This window comes from Ranitomeya imitator, chromosome 8 (genome assembly GCF_032444005.1).
Source record: "Ranitomeya imitator isolate aRanImi1 chromosome 8, aRanImi1.pri, whole genome shotgun sequence".
Taxonomy (NCBI): Eukaryota; Metazoa; Chordata; class Amphibia; order Anura; family Dendrobatidae; genus Ranitomeya; species Ranitomeya imitator.
Genome location: NC_091289.1, coordinates 102,064,149 through 102,087,458, shown reverse-complemented (window position 1 = coordinate 102,087,458; position 23,310 = coordinate 102,064,149). Strand labels below are relative to the sequence as shown.

Here is a 23,310-nt window from a genome sequence, read left to right as displayed (position 1 = left end):
GATTGTGCTGCGTGTCAAACACAACGATACCGCTATCCAGGACGCTGCAACGTCATGGATCACTATCGTTATCGTTCTAAAGTTGCTCAGTGTGAAGGTACCTTAAGGGGGAATGCAGCAGTGTAGGCTGCTCTTGGAGCTCAGTGTTACAATACACAAACTTAACCCCTTAGCGACCGCCGATACGCCTTTTAACGGCGGCCGCTAAGGGTACTTAAACCACAGCGCCGTTAATTAACGGCGCTGTGGAACAAGTGATTAGCGCCCCCCAGAGTCGGATTTTCTCCGGGGTCTCGGCTGCCGGGGGTAGCCGAGACCCCAGAGAACATGATTCGGGGGGTTTTGTACCGACCCCGCATTTGCGATCGCCGGTAATTAACCGTTTACAGGCAATCGCAAAAAAAACAAAAACGCAATCTCTTTTTAATTTCTCTGTCCTCCGATGTGATCGAACATCAGAGGACAGAGAAAGGGGGTCCCAGATAGGTGAGTATTGGGGGGCTATCTGGGACCCCCTTTCTCTGTCCTCTGATGTGGTCACACATCAGAGGACAGAGAAAGGGGGTCCCAGATAGCCCCCCGATACTCACCTATCTCCCCCGGTGCTCATCGTGGCTCCCGGTGGGCGCCGCCATCTTCAAAATGGCGGGCGCAAGAGCAGTGCACCCGCCGGCCGGCCCCGGGAGAATCTTTGGGGTCTCGGCTGCCGGGGGTAGCCGAGACCCCAAAGAGCATGATCGGGGTCGATTTTACCGACCCCTGTTTTGCGATCGCTGGTAATTAACTGTTTACCGGCGACCGCAAAAAAAAAAAGCAAAGTGTAATTCTCTGTCCTCTGAAGTGATCACACATCAGAGGACAGAGAAATAGGGGGATTCGGGGACCCTATCATACTCACCGGTGTCCCTGGATCCTCCTGCTGCTCCTCCTGGCCGCCGGCATCTTCTGGGCAAAAGCAAATGGCGGGCGCATGCGCAGTGCACCCGCCATTTGTCTCCATCTGCCGGCCGGCAGGAGAAGAGAAGTTGGGGCTAAAATTAGGGTTAGGGCTAGGGTTAGGGCTAGGGTTAGGGCTAGGGTTAGGGCTGGGGCTAGGGCTGGGGCTAGGGTTAGGGCTAAATTTAGGGTTAGGGTTGGGGCTAAGTTTAGGGTTAGGGCTAAATTTAGGGTTAGGGTTGGGGCTAAATTTAGGGTTAGGCTTCTTTCACACTTACGTCGGTACGGGGCCGTCGCAATGCATCGGCCCGACATACCGATGCATGTTGTGAAAATTGTGCACAACGTGGGCAGCGGATGTAGTTTTTCAACGCATCCGCTGCCCAATCTATGTCCTGGGGAGGAGGGGGCGGAGTTACGACCACGCATGTGCGGTCAGAAATGGCGGATGCGACGTACAAAAAAACGTTATATTGAACTTTTTTGTGCTGACGGTCCGCCAAAACACTGATCCAGTGCACGACGGACGCGACGTGTGGCCATCCGTCACGATCCGTCGGCAATACAAGTCTACGGGCAAAAAACGCATCCTGCGGGCACATTTGCAGGATCCATTTCTTGTCCAAAATGACGGATTGCGATGGATGCCAAACGACGCAAGTGTGAAAGTAGCCTTAGGGTTAGGATTGGGGCTAAAGTTAGGGCTAGGGTTGGGGCTAAGGTTAGGGTTAGAGTTGGGATTAGGGTTAGGGTTTGGATTAGGGTTGGTATTAGGGTTAGGGTTGGCATTAGGGTTACGCTTGGGATTAGGGTTAGGGTTGGGATTAGGGTTAAGGTTAGGGTTGTGATTGGGGGTGTATTGGAATTAGGGTTAGGTTTGAGGTTAGGGTTGAGATTAGGAGTGTGTTGGATTTAGGGTTTTGATTAGGGTTATGGTTAGGGTTGACATTAGGGTTGTTTTGGGGTAAGGGTTGTGATTATCGTTAGGGTTAGTGATTAGGATTATGGATCAGGTTGGGATTAGGGTTAGGGGTGTGTTGGGGTTAGGGTTGAAGCTAGAATTGGGGGGTTTCCACTGTTTAGGTACATCAGGGGGTCTCCAAACACGACAGACAATTTTGCGCTCAAAAAGTCAAATGGTGCTCCCTCCCTTCTGAGCTCTGCCGTGCGCCCAAACAGTGGTTTACCCCCACATATGGCACATCAGTGTACTCGGGATAAATTGAACAACAACTTTAGTGGTCCAATTTCTCCTGTTACCCTTGTGAAAATAAAAACTTGGGGGCTACAATATCTTTTTTGTGGAAAAAAAAATATTTTTTATTTTCACGACTCTGCATTCTAAACTTCTGTGAAGCACTTGGGCATTCAAAGTTCTCACCACACATCTAGATACGTTCCTTGGGGGGTCTAGTTTCCAAAATGGGGTCACTTGTGGAGGGTTTCTACTGGTTAGGTACATCAGGGGCTCTGCAAACGCAACATAACGCCCGCAGACCATTCTATCAAAGTCTGCATTCCAAAACGGCGCTCCTTCCTTCCGAGCTCTGCCGTGCGCCCAAACAGTGGTTTACCCCCACATATGGGGTACCAGCATACTCAGGACAAATTGGACAACAACTTTTGGGGTCCAATTTCTCTTGTTACCCTTGTGAAAATAAAAACTTGGGGGCTACAAAATCTTTTTTGTGAAAAAAAAAAAATCTTTTTTATTTTCACGACTCTGCATTCTAAACTTCTGTGAAGCACTTGGGCATTCAAAGTTCTCACCACACATCTAGATAAGTTCCATGGGGGTCTAGTTTCCAAAATGGGGTCACTTATGGGGGATTTCTACTGTTTAGGCACATCAGGGGCTCTCCAAACGCGACATGGCGTCCGATCTCAATTCCAGACAATTCTACATTGAAAAAGTAAAACGGCACTCCTTCTCTTCCAAGCTCTGCGGTGCGCCCAAACAGTGGTTTACCCCCACATATTGGGTATCGACGTACTCAGGAGAAATTGCACAACAACTTTTGTGGTCTAATTTCTCCTGTTACCCTTGTGAAAATAAAAATTTGGGGGCAAAAAGATCATTTTTGTAGAAAAGTCTTAGTTACTCACCGGTTAACGGTGTTTTTCGGAGTCCATGACAGCACTACAGAGAGAGGGGATCCGCCCTTCAGGAACAGGAAACCTACAGATACATAAGGGCGGTGTTGTGAATTCTGTGGCTGAGTTCACTTCTGTGGTCACAAGTGGTATTGCAGTCTCTGGGCTTCCTCCCTCAGGTGTTTTGGTGAGCTCGTTGGCTGCCTTGCTATTTAGCTCCACCTGAGTCTGTCTTCCTTGCTCCTTGTCAATGTTCCAGTGTTGGATCTGAGCTACTGCATCTTTCCTTGGGCCTGCTGCTCTGCTAGATAAGTGCTTCTAGTTTGTTTTCTGTTTTTTCTGTCCAGCTTGTTATTATCTTTTGCTGGAAGCTCTGAGAAGCAAAGGGGTGCACCGCCGTGCTGTTAGTTCGGCACGGTGGGTCTTTTTGCCCCTTTGCGTGGTTTTCGTTTTAGGGTTTTTTGTAGACTGCATAGTTCTCTTTGCTATCCTCGCTCTGTCTAGAATATCGGGCCTCACTTTGCTGAATCTATTTCATTCCTACGTTTGTCTTTTCATCTTGCTAACAGTCATTATATGTGGGGGCTGCCTATTCCTTTGGGGTATTTCTCTGAGGTAAGTCAGGCTTGTATTTCTATCTTCAGGCTAGTCAGCTCCTCAGGCAGTGCCGAGTTGCATAGGTAGTGGATAGGCGCAATCCACTGCTGCTTCCAGTTGTGTGAGGATAGATCAGGTACTGCAGTCTACAGAGATTCCACGTCTCAGAGCTCGTCCTATTGTTTTGGGTTATTGCCAGATCTCTGTATGTGCGCTGATTACTGCACGCTGTGTTGCCTGATTGCCAGCCATAACAGTACAAGGAGCCATTCAATGATTTCCAATAGAGGGAAAAAAGAAATCCTGACATCATTTTTTTTTCTTAGCTCTGTCTTCAGTCTTTTTTTTCCCCTAGACATTAGAGTGCTTCAGGACACAGCTGTGGACATGGATATTCAGGCTCTGTGCTCCTCAATGGATAATCTCGTTGTAAATGTACAAAAGATTCAAGATACTATTGATCAGAAATCGATGCTAGAACCAAGAATTCCGATTCCTGATTTGTTTTTTGGTGACAGAACTAAGTTCCTGAGCTTCAGAAATAATTGTAAGCTATTTTTGGCCTTGAAACCTCATTCTTCTGGTAATCCTATTCAACAGGTTTTGATTATTATTTCTTTTTTGCGCGGCGACCCACAGGACTGGGCGTTTTCTCTTGCACCAGGAGATTCTGCATTGAGTAATGTTGATGCGTTTTTCCAGGCGCTGGGATTGCTTTACGATGAGCCTAATTCAGTGGATCAAGCTGAGAAAAATCTGCTGGCTTTATGCCAGGGTCAGGATGATGTAGAAGTATATTGTCAGAAATTTAGAAAATGGTCAGTACTCACTCTGTGGAATGAATCTGCACTAGCGGCTTTGTTCAGAAAGGGTCTCTCTGAAGCTCTTAAGGATGTAATGGTGGGATTTCCTATGCCTGCTGGTTTGAATGAGTCTATGTCCTTGGCCATTCAGATCGGTCGTCGCTTGCGCGAGCGTAAATCTGTGCACCATCTGGCGGTATTGTCTGAGAGTAAACCTGAGCCTATGCAGTGCGACAGGACTATGACTAAAGTAGAACGGCACGAACACAGACGTCTGAACAGACTGTGTTTCTATTGTGGTGATTCTACTCATGCTATTTCTAATTGTCCTAAACGCACTAGGCGGTTCGATAGCTCTGCCGTTATTGGTACTGTACAGTCCAAATTCCTTTTGTCCATTACCTTAATGTGCTCTTTGTCATCATATTCTGTCATGGCGTTTGTGGATTCAGGCGCTGCCCTGAATCTGATGGATTTGGATTATGCTAAACGTTGTGGATTTTTCTTGGAGCCTTTGCGGTGTCCTATTCCGTTGAGAGGAATTGATGCTACACCTCTGGCCAAGAATAAGCCTCAGTACTGGGCCCAGCTGACCATGTGCATGGCTCCTGCACATCAGGAAGTTATTCGCTTTTTGGTACTGCATAATTTGCATGATGTGGTCGTGTTGGGGTTGCCATGGCTACAAACCCATAATCCAGTATTGGATTGGAACTCTATGTCGGTAACCAGCTGGGGTTGTCAGGGAGTACATGGTGATGTTCCATTTTTGTCTATTTCGTCATCCATTCCTTCTGACATCCCAGAGTTCTTGTCGGACTTTCAGGATGTATTTGAAGAGTCCAAGTCTGATGCCCTACCTCCGCATAGGAATTGTGATTGTGCTATCGATTTGATTCCTGGTAGTAAATTCCCTAAGGGTCGTTTATTTAATTTGTCCGTACCTGAACACACCGCTATGCGCAGTTATGTGAAGGAGTCCCTGGAGAAGGGACATATTCGCCCATCGTCGTCACCATTGGGAGCAGGGTTCTTTTTTGTAGCCAAGAAGGATGGTTCGCTAAGACCGTGTATTGATTACCGCCTTCTTAATAAGATCACTGTTAAGTTTCAGTATCCCTTGCCATTGATTTCTGACTTGTTTGCTCGGATTAAGGGGGCTAGTTGGTTTACTAAGATTGATCTTCGTGGTGCGTATAATCTGGTGAGAATCAGGCAGGGAGATGAATGGAAAACGGCATTTAATACGCCCGAGGGTCATTTTGAGTATCTGGTGATGCCGTTCGGACTTGCCAATGCTCCATCTGTTTTTCAGTCTTTTATGCATGACATTTTCCGTGAGTATCTGGATAAATTCTTGATTGTTTACTTGGATGACATTTTGATCTTCTCAGATGATTGGGAGTCTCATGTGAAGCAAGTCAGAATGGTTTTCCAGGTACTGCGTGCTAATTCCTTGTTCGTGAAGGGATCAAAGTGTCTCTTCGGTGTGCAGAAAGTTTCATTTTTGGGGTTCATCTTTTCCCCTTCTACTATTGAGATGGATCCGGTTAAGGTTCAGGCCATCCAGGATTGGACTCAGCCGACATCTCTAAAAAGTTTGCAGAAATTCCTGGGCTTTGCTAATTTTTATCGTCGCTTCATCTGTAATTTTTCTAGCATTGCCAGACCATTGACCGATTTGACCAAGAAGGGTGCTGATTTGGTTAATTGGTCTTCTGCTGCCGTGGAAGCTTTTCAGGAGTTGAAGCGTCGTTTTTGCTGTGCCCCTGTGTTGTGTCAACCTGATGTTTCTCTTCCGTTCCAGGTCGAGGTTGATGCTTCTGAGATTGGTGCAGGGGCGGTTTTGTCACAGAGAGGTTCTGGTTGCTCAGTGTTCAAACCATGTGCTTTCTTTTCCAGGAAATTTTCTGCTGCTGAGCGTAATTATGATGTGGGCAACCGAGAGTTGCTGGCCATGAAGTGGGCATTCGAGGAGTGGCGTCATTGGCTTGAGGGTGCTAAGCATCGCGTGGTGGTTTTGACTGATCATAAGAACCTTACTTATCTTGAGTCTGCCAAGCGCTTGAATCCTAGACAGGCCCGTTGGTCGTTGTTTTTTGCTCGTTTTGATTTTGTGATTTCATACCTTCCGGGCTCTAAAAATGTGAAGGCGGATGCTCTGTCTAGGAGTTTTGTGCCCGACTCTCCGGGGTTATCTGAGCCGGCGAGTATCCTCAAGGAAGGAGTCATTGTGTCTGCCATCTCCCCTGATTTGCGGAGAGTGTTGCAGAAATTTCAGGCTAATAAACCTGATCGTTGTCCGGCCGAGAAACTGTTCGTCCCTGATAGGTGGACTAGTAAAGTTATCTCTGAACTTCATTGTTCGGTGCTGGCCGGTCATCCAGGAATCTTTGGTACCAGGGAGTTGGTTGCTAGATCCTTCTGGTGGCCATCTCTGTCACGGGATGTGCGTGCTTTTGTGCAGTCCTGTGGAATTTGTGCTAGGGCTAAGCCCTGCTGTTCACGTGCCAGTGGGTTGCTTTTGCCCTTGCCGGTCCCGAAGAGGCCTTGGACACATATTTCGATGGATTTCATTTCTGACCTTCCCGTTTCTCAAAAGATGTCTGTCATTTGGGTGGTCTGTGATCGCTTTTCTAAAATGGTCCATCTGGTGCCCTTGGTTAAATTGCCTTCCTCCTCTGATTTGGTGCCTTTGTTCTTCCAGCATGTGGTTCGTTTACATGGCATTCCTGAGAATATTGTTTCTGACAGAGGTTCCCAGTTTGTCTCGAGGTTCTGGCGAGCCTTTTGTGGTAGGATGGGCATTGACCTATCTTTTTCCTCGGCCTTCCATCCTCAGACTAATGGCCAGACCGAACGAACCAATCAGACCTTGGAAACATATCTGAGATGTTTTGTTTCCGCTGACCAGGATGATTGGGTGTCATTTTTGCCGTTGGCTGAGTTCGCCCTTAATAATCGGGCCAGCTCGGCTACCTTGGTCTCTCCATTTTTCTGCAATTCTGGGTTCCATCCTCGTTTCTCTTCAGGACAGGTTGAGTCTTCGGACTGTCCTGGTGTGGATAATGTGGTGGACAGGTTGCAGCAGATCTGGACTCAGGTAGTGGACAATTTGACCTTGTCCCAGGAGAAGGCTCAGCTTTTCGCTAATCGCAGACGCCGTGTGGGACCCCGACTTCGTGTTGGGGATCTGGTTTGGTTATCTTCTCGTCATATACCTATGAAGGTTTCCTCTCCTAAATTTAAACCTCGTTTTATTGGTCCGTATAGGATTTCTGAGATTCTCAATCCGGTGTCTTTTCGTCTGACCCTCCCAGACTCCTTTTCCATACATAATGTATTCCATAGGTCGTTGTTGAGGAGATACGTGGCACCTATGGTTCCATCTGTGGAGCCTCCTGCCCCTGTTTTGGTGGAGGGGGAATTGGAGTATATTGTGGAGAAGATTTTGGATTCTCGTGTCTCTAGACGGAAACTCCAGTATCTGGTCAAATGGAAGGGTTATGCTCAGGAAGATAATTCCTGGGTTTTTGCCTCTGATGTCCATGCCCCAGATCTTGTTCGTGCCTTTCATGTGGCTCATCCTGGTCGGCCTGGGGGTTCTGGTGAGGGTTCGGTGACCCCTCCTCAAGGGGGGGGTACTGTTGTGAATTCTGTGGCTGAGTTCACTTCTGTGGTCACAAGTGGTATTGCAGTCTCTGGGCTTCCTCCCTCAGGTGTTTTGGTGAGCTCGTTGGCTGCCTTGCTATTTAGCTCCACCTGAGTCTGTCTTCCTTGCTCCTTGTCAATGTTCCAGTGTTGGATCTGAGCTACTGCATCTTTCCTTGGGCCTGCTGCTCTGCTAGATAAGTGCTTCTAGTTTGTTTTCTGTTTTTTCTGTCCAGCTTGTTATTATCTTTTGCTGGAAGCTCTGAGAAGCAAAGGGGTGCACCGCCGTGCTGTTAGTTCGGCACGGTGGGTCTTTTTGCCCCTTTGCGTGGTTTTCGTTTTAGGGTTTTTTGTAGACTGCATAGTTCTCTTTGCTATCCTCGCTCTGTCTAGAATATCGGGCCTCACTTTGCTGAATCTATTTCATTCCTACGTTTGTCTTTTCATCTTGCTAACAGTCATTATATGTGGGGGCTGCCTATTCCTTTGGGGTATTTCTCTGAGGTAAGTCAGGCTTGTATTTCTATCTTCAGGCTAGTCAGCTCCTCAGGCAGTGCCGAGTTGCATAGGTAGTGGATAGGCGCAATCCACTGCTGCTTCCAGTTGTGTGAGGATAGATCAGGTACTGCAGTCTACAGAGATTCCACGTCTCAGAGCTCGTCCTATTGTTTTGGGTTATTGCCAGATCTCTGTATGTGCGCTGATTACTGCACGCTGTGTTGCCTGATTGCCAGCCATAACAGGGCGGCACCTCTCCCCACGCATCAGTTGGTTTACAGAGCACAAGAGGACCACCAAGGTTAATAGCATACACAATAAACAATAATACAATATTAACTATTCACTACCCGTGAATTATACATAAATAAAGGAAGAGGTGTACACCCAGAACTTAAGAAGACGGGAGGGTATGTACAGGTGCTGTCATGGACTCCGAAAAACACCGTTAACCGGTGAGTAACTAAGACTTTATTCGGTCGTCCATGACAGCACTACAGAGAGAATTACAGAGAGTAACTAACTAGGGAGGGACTACAGCTTGCAGCACCCTTACACCAAAAGAGAGGTCAGAGGAGGCACCCAGGTTCAATCTATAATGGTTATAGAAAGTGTTTGGAGAAGACCAAGTAGCAGCCTTACAAACCTGGTCGATCGACACCTCCAATCTTTCCGCCCACGAAGCCGCCATAGCTCTAGTGGAATGCGCTTTAAGACCTTCAGGCGCCGGCTTGCCCTTTGAGATATAAGCCAGCGAGATAGCCTCCCTGATCCATCTAGCTAGAGTAGACTTCGATGCTCTATGCCCTTTCCTACTACCCTGATAGGACACGAATAGGGAATTATCTAACTTCCAGGGATCAGTTACCGCTAGATACTCCAGGATACATCTTCTTACATCTAAAGTGTGTAACTTCCTTTCCTTATCGTTAGTAGGATTGGGGAAGAAAGATGGAAGAACTATTTCCTGTGTTCTGTGGAATCTGGACACTACTTTAGGGAGATATGCTGGATCAGGGGATAGTATCACTCTATCATCCCTAAGCTGCATGTAAGGGGGAACCCTGGATAATGCTTGTATGTCACCTATCCTACGTGCCGATGTTAGGGCTACCAGGAAGGCTACTTTAAGGGATAGATTTTTAATAGAGGCTGAAGTAATTGGCTCAAATGGGGCCTCTGTCATGGCTGAGAGGACTAGGTTCAGGTCCTAAGGCATGACTCTATTCTTCACAATTGGCCTAGACCGTTTTGTTGCCCTGATGAATCTGCTGACCCAGTGATTCTCAGCAATGTTGCAGCCAAAGAGGGCCCCTAAGGCTGATACCTGCACTTTAAGAGTATTTGGGGATAACCCCATATCTAACCCCCTTTGTAAGAATTCCAAGATCTGGACAATCGGTATTGACTGTCCAGCTGTTGCCCCCGAGTTCTGAAGAAATCTCTTCCAGATTCTGACATAGATTTTTGTGGTTATCATTTTCCTGCTTTTCAGCAGCGTGTTAATGAGGGCCGGCGAGAACCCCCTATCTTTTAGTAGCACCCGCTCAAAATCCACGCCGTCAGATGAAGGCCAACCGCTCGAGGATGGTAGACTGGGCCCTGGGATAGGAGATCCGGAATGTCTGGCAATACCCATGGATCGGACATCGACATAGCCCTCAGGCATGGAAACCACGTCCTTCTGGGACAGAAGGGGACAATTAATATTACTGTGGCTGTGTCCTTCCTGATTTTCCTCACCACCAGAGGAAGTAGACACAGGGGAGGAAAGGCGTAGGCTAGCCTGAAGTTCCAGTCTATGAGGAGGGCGTCTACTGCCAGGGGATTTTCTCTGGGGTTCAGAGAGCAGAATTGTGCCACTTTCCTGTTTCCTTTTGTGGCAAACAGGTCTACCTCTGGTTGTCCCCACCTTTCCACGATAAGGCCGAAGATGGTGCCGTTCAGGGACCACTCTCCCTGCCTTAATGTGTTGCGACTTAAGAAATCCGCTGTAGTGTTTTCTGCCCCTTTTATGTGTAGAGCCGTCAACGAGAAAAGATGTTGCTCTGCTAGATGAAACAGACAATCTGCTACACACATCAGGGATCTGGAACGAGTCCCGCCTTGGTGATTTATGTATGCCACGGTGACTCGATTGTCCGAGAATACCCGCACGTGGTGGCCCTGTAGACAGACAAGGAGTGTTTTAACCGCCAGCTCCACAGCCGTTAACTCCTTTAGATTGGAAGACATCTCCATCTGATTACAATCCCACAGCCCCTGGACCAATGTATCCCCCATGTGAGCCCCCCACCCAGAAGGGCTAGCGTCCGAGGTGACAACGCGAGTTATATTATATTCCCAGGGGACCCCTGTGGACAGATTCTCTTGGTCCAACCACCAACCGAGGGATACAATAGCGTCTTGGGATAGGGTCAGCAGACTTTCTAGACACCCCCCCAACCTTTTTTGATGCAACAGCACCTCGCCCTGAAGTATCCTCATATGATACTGAGCCCATCGGACCGCTGGAATACAGGACGAGAGAGAGCCTAACAGAGACATGGCTCTTCGTAGGGACATGATGGGGTTCTTTGAGGCACTCAGAACCTGAAGGTGCAGGCGATTAATTTTTTCTTGAGGCAAACGGCATTCCTGAACCTGGGAATCCAGGGTCAGGCCTAAAAATCGCTGCACCGTCATGGGCTGTAACCGTGATTTTTTAACGTTTAGCATCCACCCCAGACGCTCTAGAGCAGACATCACCTTATGTAACTGCTCCAGACAGTGATCCGCCGTTTTACCTACGATAAGGAGATCGTCCAGGTAGGTGATTATCAGAATGTTGGATTCATGCAGGTGTGCCATTACTTCCGCCATTACTTTGGTAAATACCCGAGGGGCGACCGAAATCCCAAAGGGAAGGGCCCTATACTGGAAGTGTTTTACTACCCCATCCAACCGTACCGCCACCCTCAGGTATCGTTGGTGACGTGCATAAATAGGGATATGGTAATAGGCGTCCTTCAAATCCAATACTACCATAAAGCAGTTTTTAAACAGCAGCTTTATTGCGGTGTTTATAGTTTCCATTTTAAATGGTTGAACGGTCAGAAAATTATTCAGTGCTCTAAGGTTAATGATTGTTCTGAAGGAGCCGTCTGGTTTACTTATCAGGAATAGAGGAGAGTAGTATCCACTACCCTGTTCTCCTTCCGGAACCTCAGATAGGACATTTTTATTGAGCAGATCGTGAACTTCCACTTCCAGGGCCGCCTGTTCTGCTGGAGAGGATCTGAGAGGGGTGATTCTGAAGAAGTTCTGAGGGATAGAGGAGAATTCTAGCCACAGACCCGTAGCTATCAACCCCAAAATCCAATCACTACTGGAGATCTTGGACCAGGCCGGGTAGAAGGCAGATAGTCTACCTCCCACCGGGGCGACTAGTCATTGGGGTGGTTTTTTGATTTCACGGGGTGGCTCCTGACGTCCTCCACCAAACATGAATCCAGTACCTCTTCTTTTTTTCGTCCCATCTGCTCTGATCTCTGGCCGGTCTCATCCGAAAGAATCTTTTCCCTGCGAAGGGGCGCCTGTAAGAAGTAGTTGGAAGATTAGGAAACTTCTTCTTTTCATCTCCGGCTTTCTCTAGTAGCTCATCTAGGACTGGCCCAAACAGGTATTCCCCTTCGCATGGGATAGAGCACAGACGGGATCTGGATTGAAGGTCACCCGGCCAACATTTCAGCCATAGGGCCCTGTGTGCTGCGTTTGATAATCCTGCCGCTCTAGCCGCCATTCTTGCCGAATCCGCAGAAGCGTCTGCGAGAAAGGCAGCAGCATTTTGGATTGTTGGCAGGAATTTCAACATGGAATCTCTGGAAACACCTTCTAATTTAGACCCTAGCTGATCCAGCCAGACCATCATCGATCTAGCTGCGCATGTCGCAGCCACAGCAGGTCTCAAGGCACCAGCCGACATTTCCCAGGTCCCTTTCAGGAACGAGTCAGCCTTTTTATCTAGAGGATCTTTTAGGGAAGCCATGTCATCAAAGGGGATAGATGATTTCTTAGATGCCTTAGACACTGCCGCGTCTAATTTTGGCGCCTTATCCCAGGTGTTCACCATGGGGTAGTCAAAGGGGTATCTTCGTTTAAAGGCCGGTGGAAAAGAGCCTTTTTTCTCCGGCTTCTTCCATTCTCGTTTGATGAGGTTCTGCACCTTGTCATTAAGCGGAAAAGACCTTCGTTTTTTAGGGTCTAGACCGCCAAACATTAGGTCCTGTGTTGAACGCTCTGGCCTTTCGTCCGCCACCCCCATGGTGGATCAAACTGATTTAATTAGTTTGTCCATTTGGTCCAACGGGAAACAGAAACGATTAAACTCTTCTTCCGAAGAGGACGCTGAGGAGACAGAGGCGTCTGAATCAATCTCCCTACTTGGGCCAGCGGACGAATCTGAATTTGAGGCGCTAGGCTCCCTTCTTCTCTTGGAAGGCTCTGCCCGGGATAGGGATTTCAGGGAGTCCTTCACCTCCTTCCTGATAATCTCCCTAAGATTTGAAGTGAAATCGGGAGACTCCTCCGCCACCTATGGGAGCGGAGAAAAGGCTATGTCACTTATCCGGTGCTACCGCTATATAGTATCCTATTCAACTATTTCCTACCGTCTGCCGCACACACGACTGACAAAGTCTTTTAGGGTAGGCGTCTGGCAAAGGGCAAGCGCATAGTGCGCACTCCTTGTTTTTTGATTTACCAGCGCTTTTTTTCCCCTACGGAAATAAACATAGGAAAAGACTGCATCAGGGTACATTCACGAAGATCTCTTACCCAGGCAGTAGCGGTAGGTACCGGATCACTGGGGGGTCGGTCCAGATCCTTCTGTTTTGATCTGCGACTGGCCTGATTACTGCGTCCGCGGGTCTTCTGCTGGGGGTTTGCAAGGGTCTCCGAGGATCTGTCCTGCTCCTGCTCCAGCAGACCAACGGCAGCTTCTGGCACCTCCATAGCTGCAGATGGCCATAAGCAGCTCTGCAGCAATCTTAATTAGCTATATATAGCCTTCCCCCGCCGGAACATGTGCAGGTGTGTATGGTCAGTAATTACTCTTGCCCCTGCACCTGACCCTGCTCCATCCTCCCCCGCCCCTGAGCGCTCCCCCCCCCTCCGCTCCCATCACAAGCAGGACGCGGCGCTTCCAGCTGAAGCCGGCCGGCGTCCGACTTCCGGTCCTGGCTCCGCCCCCTCGCCGCATCACTTCCGGAAACGGCTAGAGCGGTGAGCGACGCTCTTGGAAGCCGGGGACGGTGTCGCCGGATCCTCCAGCCGCACGCCGCCATACCGACGCCCACGTGGCCCCAGCAGTGCGGCGATCGCGGCGGAAGCCGGCACCCGAATCCGCCCCGATCGCAAAGGACTGCGGAGGGCGATCCCGGAGCCTGCGCCGCCCAGATGGGACCCGAGGTAGGGAGTCAGGGCACGGGAGCGAATGGACCCCGGGGGGGAAGGGAGGGGGGGGGACATACTCACCTTCTGACCCCAAAGACAGCCTCCTCTGGATGCTGCTCGCCTCTGCACCGCCCACTGACGTGGAGCCCTACCCGGGCCCACCGTGGCGCTTCCAGGGACCCGCACTGCCCGAGGTAGGAGACCCCCTCGCTACCTGGGTCGGACAGCCGGCCTGGGTGCTTGATAGGAGAAACTGAAGAAAATCTGTAGGGAATCCTGTCCTCCAGGAACAGGAAACCAACTGATGCGTGGGGAGAGGTGCCGCCCTTATGTATCTGTAGGTTTCCTGTTCCTGAAGGGCGGATCCCCTCTCTCTGTAGTGCTGTCATGGACGACCGAATAAAAATGCGATTTTTTTATTTTCACGGCTCTACGTTATGAACGTCTGTGAAGCACATGGGGGTTCAAAGTGCTCACCACACATCTAGATAAGTTCCTTAAGGGGTCTAGTTTCCAAAATTGTGTCACTTGTGGGGGGTTTCCACTGTTTAGGCACATCAGGGGCTCTCCAAACGCGACATGGCGTCAAATCTCAATTCCAGCCAATTTTACATTGAAAAAGTAAAACGGCACTCCTTCTCTTCCAAGCTCTGCGGTGCGCCCAAACAGTGGTTTACCCCCACATATTGGGTATCAACGTACTCAGGAGAAATTGCACAACAACTTTTGTGATCTAATTTCTCCTGTTACCCTTGTGAAAATAAAAATTTGGGGGCAAAAAGATCATTTTTGTAGAAAAAATGCGATTTTTTATTTTCACGGCTCTACGTTATAAACTTCTGTGAAGCACATGGGGGTTCAAAGTGCTCACCACACATCTAGATAAGTTCCTTAAGGGGTCTAGTTTCCAAAATGGTGTCACTTGTGGGGGGTTTCCACTGTTTAGGCACACCAGGGGCTCTGCAAACGCAACATGGCGTCCGATCTCAATTCCAGACAATTCTACATTGAAAAAGTAAAACGGCGCTCCTTCACTTCCAAGCTATGCGGTGCGCCCAAACAGTGGTTTACCCTCACATATGGGGTATTGGCGTATTCAGGAGAAATTGAATAACAAAATTTATGGTTACATTTCTGTTTTTACACATGTGAAAATAAAAAAAATGGTTCTGAATTAAGATGTTTGCAAAAAAAAGTTAAATGTTCATTTTTTCCTTCCACATTGTTTCAGTTCCTGTGAAGCACGTAAAGGGTTAATAAACTTCTTGAATGTGGTTTTGAGAACCTTGAGGGGTGTAGTTTTTAGAATGGTGTCACACTTCGTTATTTTCTATCATATAGACCCCTCAAAATGACTTCAAATGTGATGTGGTCCCTAAAAAAAAAATGGTGTTGTAAAAATGAGAAATTGCTGGTCAACTTTTAACCCTTATAACTCCCTAACAAAAAAAAATTTTGGTTCCAAAATTGTGCTGATGTAAAGTAGACATGTGGGAAATGTTATTTATTAACCATTTTTGGTGACATATCTCTCTGATTTAAGGGCATAAAAATACAAAGTTTGAAAATTGCAAAATTTTAAAAATTTGCCATATTTCCATTTTTTTCATAAATAATCGCAAGTAATATCGAAGAAATGTTACCACTATCATGAAGTACAATATGTCACGAAAAAACAATCTCAGAATCAGCTGGATCCATTGAAGCGTTCCAGAGTTATAACCTCATAAAGTGACAGTGGTCAGAATTGCAAAAATTGGCTCGGTCACTAAGGGGTTAATGGTGGGTAGGAGCAGCAGAAAGTTCTGTATGTGTACCTAGAATAATAGGAAATAATTGATATTTCCCTGACACATACTATATGCCGGACATCCCTCCACGTCTTATATGGAAGGACAGCTCACCCATACTATATGCCGGACATCCTTCCACGTCTTATATGGAAGGACAGCTCACCCATACTATATGCCTGAGATCCCTCCACGTCTTATATGGAGGACAGCTCACCCATACTATATGCCGGACATCCTTCCACGTCTTATATGGAAGGACAGCTCACCCATACTATATGCCTGAGATCCCTCCACGTCTTATAGGAAGGACAGCTCAACCATACTATATGCCAGACATCCCTCCACGTCTTATATGGAGGACAGCTCACCCATACTATATGCCAGACATCCCTCCACGTCTTATATAGAGGACAGCTCCCTCATACTATATGCCGGACATCCCTCCACGTCTTATATGGAGGACAGCTCACCCATACTATATGCCTGAGATCCCTCCACGTCTTATATGGAGGACAGCTCACCCATACTATATGCCTGAGATCCCTCCACGTCTTATATGGAGGACAGCTCACCCATACTATATGCCTGAGATCCCTCCACGTCTTATATGGAGGACAGCTCACCCATACTATATGCCTGAGATCCCTCCACGTCTTATATGGAGGACAGCTCACCCATACTATATGCCAGACATCCCTCCACGTCTTATATGGAGGACAGCTCACCCATACTATATGCCAGACATCCCTCCACGTCTTATATGGAGGACAGCTCCCTCATACTATATGCCGGACATCCCTCCACGTCTTATAGGAAGGACAGCTGATCCATGCTATATGCCAGACACCCCTCAACGTCTTATATGGAGGACAGCTCACCCATACTATATTCCAGACATCCCTCCACGTCTTATATGGAGGACAGCTCACCCATACTATATGCCAGACATCCCTCCACGTCTTATATGGAGGACAGCTCACCCATACTATATGCCGGACATCCTTCCACGTCTTATATGGAAGGACAGCTCACCCATACTATATGCCAGACATCCCTCCACGTCTTATATAGAGGACAGCTCCCTCATACTATATGCCGGACATCCCTCCACGTCTTATATGGAGGACAGCTCACCCATACTATATGCCAGACATCCCTCCACGTCTTATATAGAGGACAGCTCCCTCATACTATATGCCGGACATCCCTCCACGTCTTATATGGAGGACAGCTCACCCATACTATATGCCTGAGATCCCTCCACGTCTTATATGGAGGACAGCTCACCCATACTATATGCCTGAGATCCCTCCACGTCTTATATGGAGGACAGCTCACCCATACTATATGCCTGAGATCCCTCCACGTCTTATATGGAGGACAGCTCACCCATACTATATGCCTGAGATCCCTCCACGTCTTATATGGAGGACAGCTCACCCATACTATATGCCAGACATCCCTCCACGTCTTATATGGAGGACAGCTCACCCATACTATATGCCAGACATCCCTCCACGTCTTATATGGAGGACAGCTCACCCATACTATATGCCTGAGATCCCTCCACGTCTTATATGGAGGACAGCTCACCCATACTATATGCCTGAGATCCCTCCACGTCTTATATGGAGGACAGCTCACCCATACTATATGCCAGACATCCCTCCACGTCTTATATGGAGGACAGCTCACCCATACTATATGCCAGACATCCCTCCACGTCTTATATGGAGGACAGCTCCCTCATACTATATGCCGGACATCCCTCCACGTCTTATAGGAAGGACAGCTGATCCATGCTATATGCCAGACACCCCTCAACGTCTTATATGGAGGACAGCTCACCCATACTATATTCCAGACATCCCTCCACGTCTTATATGGAGGACAGCTCACCCATACTATATGCCAGACATCCCTCCACGTCTTATATGGAGGACAGCTCACCCATACTATATGCCGGACATCCTTCCACGTCTTATATGGAAGGACAGCTCACCCATACTATATGCCTGAGATCCCTCCACCTCTTATATGGAGGACAGCTCAACCATACTATATGCCAGACATCCCTCCACGTCTTATATGGAGGACAGCTCACCCATACTATATGCCAGACATCCCTCCACGTCTTATATAGAGGACAGCTCCCTCATACTATATGCCGGACATCCCTCCACGTCTTATATGGAGGACAGCTCACCCATACTATATGCCTGAGATCCCTCCACGTCTTATATGGAGGACAGCTCACCCATACTATATGCCTGAGATCCCTCCACGTCTTATATGGAGGACAGCTCACCCATACTATATGCCTGAGATCCCTCCACGTCTTATATGGAGGACAGCTCACCCATACTATATGCCTGAGATCCCTCCACGTCTTATATGGAGGACAGCTCACCCATACTATATGCCAGACATCCCTCCACGTCTTATATGGAGGACAGCTCACCCATACTATATGCCAGACATCCCTCCACGTCTTATATGGAGGACAGCTCCCTCATACTATATGCCGGACATCCCTCCACGTCTTATAGGAAGGACAGCTCATCCATGCTATATGCCAGACACCCCTCAACGTCTTAAATGGAGGACAGCTCACCCATACTATATTCCAGACATCCCTCCACGTCTTATATGGAGGACAGCTCACCCATACTATATGCCAGACATCCCTCCACGTCTTATATGGAGGACAGCTCACCCATACTATATGCCAGACATCCCTCCACGTCTTATATGGAGGACAGCTCTCCCATATTATATGCCAGACATCCCTCCACGTCTTATATGGAGGACAGCTCAACCATACTATATGCCAGACATCCCTCCACGTCTTATATGGAGGACAGCTCCCTCATACTATATGCCGGACATCCCTCCACGTCTTATAGGAAGGACAGCTCATCCATGCTATATGCCAGACACCCCTCAACGTCTTATATGGAGGACAGCTCCCTCATACTATATGCCGGACATCCCTCCACGTCTTATATGGAGGACAGCTCACCCATACTATATGCCGGACATCCCTCCACGTCTTATATGGAGGACAGCTCACCCATACTATATGCCGGACATCCCTCCACGTCTTATATGGAGGACAGCTCACCCATACTATATGCCAGACACCCCTCCACGTCTTATATGGAGGACAGCTCACCCATACTATATGCCGGACATCCCTCCATGTCTTATATGGAGGACAGCTCACCCATACTATATGGCAGACACCCCTCAACGTCTTATAGGAAGGACAGCTCACCCATGCTATATGCCAGACACTCCTCAACGTCTTATATGGAGGACAGCTCCCTCATACTATATGCCGGACATCCCTCCACGTCTTATATGGAGGACAGCTCCCTCATACTATATGCCGGACATCCCTCCACGTCTTATAGGAAGGACAGCTCACCCCTCAACGTCTTATATGGAGGAGAGCTCACCCATACTATATGCCGGACATCCCTCCACGTCTTATATGGAGGACAGCTCACCCATACTATATGCCAGACATCCCTCCACAGGTTATATAGAGGACAGCTCACCCATACTATATGCCAGACATCCCTCCACAGGTTATATGGAGGACAGCTCACCCATACTATATGCCGGACATCACTTCACGTCTTATATGGAGGACAGCTCACCCATACTATATGCCAGACATCCCTCCACGTCTTATATGGAGGACAGCTCACCCATACTATATGCCAGACATCCCTCCACGTCTTATATGGAGGACAGCTCAACCATACTATATGCCAGACATCCCTCCACGTCTTATATGGAGGACAGCTCACCCATACTATATGCCAGACATCACTCCACTTCTTATATGGAGGACAGCTCAACCATACTATATGCCAGACATCCCTCCACGTCTTATATGGAGGACAGCTCACCCATACTATATGCCAGACATCACTCCACTTCTTATATAGAGGACAGCTCCCTCATACTATATGCCAGACATCACTCCACTTCTTATATGGAGGACAGCTCAACCATACTATATGCCAGACATCCCTCCACGTCTTATATGGAGGACAGCTCACCCATACTATATGCCAGACATCACTCCACTTCTTATATAGAGGACAGCTCCCTCATACTATATGCCAGACATCCCTCCACGTCTTATATGGAGGACAGCTCAACCATACTATATGCCAGACATCCCTCCACGTCTTATATGGAAGGACAGCTCACCCATACTATATGCCTGACATCCCTCCACGTCTTATATGGAGGACAGCTCAACCATACTATATGCCAGACATCCCTCCACGTCTTATATGGAGGACAGCTCACCCATACTATATGCCAGACATCCCTCCACGTCTTATATGGAGGACAGCTCACCCATACTATATGCCAGACACCCCTCCACTTCTTATATGGAGGACAGCTCACCCATACTATATGCCAGACATCCCTCCACGTCTTATATGGAGGACAGCTCACCCATACTATATGCCAGACATCACTCCACTTCTTATATGGAGGACAGCTCAACCATACTATATGCCAGACATCCCTCCACGTCTTATATGGAGGACAGCTCACCCATACTATATGCCAGACATCACTCCACTTCTTATATAGAGGACAGCTCCCTCATACTATATGCCAGACACCCCTCCACTTCTTATATGGAGGACAGCTCACCCATACTATATGCCAGACATCCCTCCACTTCTTATATGGAGGACAGCTCACCCATACTATATGCCAGACATCCCTCCACGTCTTATATAGAGGACAGCTCCCTCATACTATATGCCAGACATCCCTCCACTTCTTATATGGAGGACAGCTCACCCATACTATATGCCAGACATCCCTCCACGTCTTATATAGAGGACAGCTCCCTCATACTATATGCCAGACACCCCTCCACTTCTTATATGGAGGACAGCTCACCCATACTATATGCCAGACATCCCTCCACTTCTTATATGGAGGACAGCTCACCCATACTATATGCCAGACATCCCTCCACGTCTTATATAGAGGACAGCTCCCTCATACTATATGCCAGACATCCCTCCACGTCTTATATGGAGGACAGCTCAACCATACTATATGCCAGACATCCCTCCACGTCTTATATAGAGGACAGCTCCCTCATACTATATGCCAGACATCCCTCCACGTCTTATATGGAGGACAGCTCACCCATACTATATGCCAGACATCCCTCCACGTCTTATATAGAGGACAGCTCCCTCATACTATATGCCAGACATCCCTCCACTTCTTATATGGAGGACAGCTCACCCATACTATATGCCAGACATCCCTCCACTTCTTATATGGAGGACAGCTCACCCATACTATATGCCAGACATCCCTCCACGTCTTATATAGAGGACAGCTCCCTCATACTATATGCCAGACATCCCTCCACTTCTTATATGGAGGACAGCTCACCCATACTATATGCCAGACATCCCTCCACGTCTTATATAGAGGACAGCTCCCTCATACTATATGCCAGACACCCCTCCACTTCTTATATGGAGGACAGCTCACCCATACTATATGCCAGACATCCCTCCACTTCTTATATGGAGGACAGCTCACCCATACTATATGCCAGACATCCTTCCACGTCTTATATAGAGGACAGCTCCCTCATACTATATGCCAGACATCCCTCCACGTCTTATATGGAGGACAGCTCAACCATACTATATGCCAGACATCCCTCCACGTCTTATATAGAGGACAGCTCCCTCATACTATATGCCAGACATCCCTCCACGTCTTATATGGAGGACAGCTCACCCATACTATATGCCAGACATCCCTCCACGTCTTATATAGAGGACAGCTCCCTCATACTATATGCCAGACATCCCTCCACGTCTTATATAGAGGACAGCTCCCTCATACTATATGCCAGACACCCCTCCACGTCTTATATGGAGGACAGCTCACCCATACTATATGCCAGACATCCCTCCACGTCTTATATAGAGGACAGCTCCCTCATACTATATGCCAGACATCACTCCACTTCTTATATAGAGGACAGCTCCCTCATACTATATGCCAGACATCCCTCCACGTCTTATATGGAGGACAGCTCAACCATACTATATGCCAGACATCCCTCCACGTCTTATATAGAGGACAGCTCCCTCATACTATATGCCAGACATCCCTCCACGTCTTATATGGAGGACAGCTCACCCATACTATATGCCAGACATCCCTCCACGTCTTATATAGAGGACAGCTCCCTCATACTATATGCCAGACATCCCTCCACGTCTTATATAGAGGACAGCTCCCTCATACTATATGCCAGACACCCCTCCACGTCTTATATGGAGGACAGCTCACCCATACTATATGCCAGACATCCCTCCACGTCTTATATAGAGGACAGCTCCCTCATACTATATGCCAGACATCACTCCACTTCTTATATAGAGGACAGCTCAACCATACTATATGCCAGACACCCCTCCACTTCTTATATGGAGGACAGCTCACCCATACTATATGCCGGACATCCCTCCACGTCTTATATGGAGGACAGCTCACCCATACTATATGCCAGACATCCCTCCACGTCTTATATAGAGGACAGCTCCCTCATACTATATGCCAGACATCACTCCACTTCTTATATAGAGGACAGCTCCCTCATACTATATGCCAGACACCCCTCCACTTCTTATATGGAGGACAGCTCACCCATACTATAAGGCCGGGTGCCCACAATCTGGAACTAGTAGCGCATTGGATGCAGTGTATGTTCGGTGAGTCCAAAGTGCTGTTGTCTATAGTAAATCCGCACGTATTCATTGGACCGTGCAGATTCACTGAGTCCAATATAGTCTACAGGTGAAATTTCTCTACGACATGCTGCAGTCTGGAAAGACCAGCCGCATGTCCGTCTCCGTGTGTGAGCAGCGGGCGTCTGTGGATGCAGAGTGAGCATTGTTTTTCTAGATATCCCATCCACTATGCTGTGACACTGCGGGTTGGATGCGGAGTAAGTACACAGTATCAAACCAGCAGCAGCTCCAGATCGTGGGCACAGACCCTTAGTGGACACCTCTCTTATGCGCCTTTGAGCTGTGGACAAACACAGGACACTCAGAATCTCAGCGCCAGTGATGGGTCTCTGCAGGGAGGTCCCAGCAGCTATCACCCTGTAAAAGTGATACCTGTCCTATAGGCGCCGGCGCACTCAGGTGAGTGACCGCACAGTACCGAAGAGTACGGACGGCGCCTCACATACAGCTAAGAGCACAATGGCGGCTCAGCTCATAAACACGTCGCACATGAGGACAAGCTGCCGGGGCCGCGGAGGGGACCACACTGACCTCTGGGGACGCACCAGCACCTGTGCCGCAGTCCACACACGGCTTCCGGCAACCAACTCATCTGCATGCACGTCTGGTAAACACGTCTGACGTCACCTACGCCACGTCTCCAGCGCATGTCGTCACTTCCGGCCAGTGGAGTAG

General features: G+C 48.2%; 1 protein-coding gene across 2 annotated transcripts in view; it reads right to left on the bottom strand.

The window, feature by feature from the left end:
• PLPP6 (phospholipid phosphatase 6) overlaps nt 1–23,248 on the bottom strand; it is a 73,840-nt gene extending 50,592 nt beyond the window's left edge. The window contains exons 1-2 of one of the 2 annotated variants that reach the window (XM_069737223.1): nt 13,395–13,648; nt 3,043–3,115 (exon numbers count right to left, since the gene is read on the bottom strand). The gene's annotated coding sequence lies outside the window, so the exon portion shown is untranslated. Of the gene's footprint in view, nt 1–3,042; nt 3,116–13,394; nt 13,649–23,166 lie in introns of those variants that run through there. The other variant, XM_069737222.1, reaches the window with a different exon arrangement.
• Between the last annotated feature and the right edge of the window lie 62 nt (nt 23,249–23,310).